The following is a 1,048-nucleotide window of genomic DNA, read 5'->3' as shown; positions in this document are numbered from 1 at the left end:
TCGTTCTGCCAATAGCATATTTAACGCAACCCTATTTTGCATAACCATTGTACGCAGGTGGACGACTGTGTCCAACATTTCGTCATGTGCTGTCGCGGTGGCTTTGGCCACACTTTCTAAGATTAACGCAATTTTGTCAATGCGGTAACTGCTCATGACCGTCCCAGCCCATGGGAAGAAGAAACTAACGGCTTTCTCCCAATCAGCGCCATGTAAGGTGGTGGTGCCGTCGTCGTGCCAATAGGTGCTTCGTTGTGTCCTTATGAGTGCGGGGGTATTATGCAAGTGTTGTCGCATTTCCATTTCTGGGAAAACTGATCCTAAATAGCAAATTCCTCCCCAATTATCAGGTAAATACGGGTAAGCTTTGTTCCCGCATACAAACATGGTTCCGTGTGGAGCCACTAAATGAGTGGTCATGCAAGTGCGGCGGTCTGCGATAGTGTTTGTTCCGTTTTCCCCTTCCCATGCCAACTGGAGGTGTGTAAGGTTATGTAAGGGCGAACTTGTAACATTTACTAACAGCATGTGTTTCCCTTCCCTAGGGTCCGCGAGGAGGGTATCTCTACACACGGATTTACCTACCATTATTTGGCCCTTTCCTTCTAAGCAGAGGGCCCCCTTAGCCGGCTTAACCCAAACCGGCGCCGGACGTTCCTCAAAGTGTCGGGGCTGGATGGGGGGCGAGTACTGGAAAACTCGTTTACACGCGGTTTCGTCAGAACCTTGACTTGTCAGGGTTGTACTAAGGCATTTGGTGTCTAGTGGCTTCGAGCACAAATCATTAAGTGATAGGGGTAACACTACCATTGGTATTCCTGCTGTGCTGGTGCGGGGAAGGTGCATACACATCCAACACCGTGTCCTATTCTGTAATGTGGCCATATGCCGTGCGACCTTCCAGTATGTGTTCTCCTCTGGCTTCCTTCTTACTTCCTGGGCGGGCGGGGTTTTAATGACATAAGCGGCGCAACTAGGTCGTAAGTAGGGTGCAGTTCCATTTGGGATTGTCGTGCGAGGGGGCCATATTCCACATTCAAGTATCATT

The sequence above is a fragment of the Myxine glutinosa genome, chromosome 3, assembly GCF_964187855.1.
Source record: "Myxine glutinosa chromosome 3, kmMyxGlut1.1, whole genome shotgun sequence".
Classification (NCBI taxonomy): Eukaryota; Metazoa; Chordata; class Myxini; order Myxiniformes; family Myxinidae; genus Myxine; species Myxine glutinosa.
The sequence above is the reverse complement of the archived record's forward strand: the minus strand, read 5'-3'. Positions refer to the sequence as shown.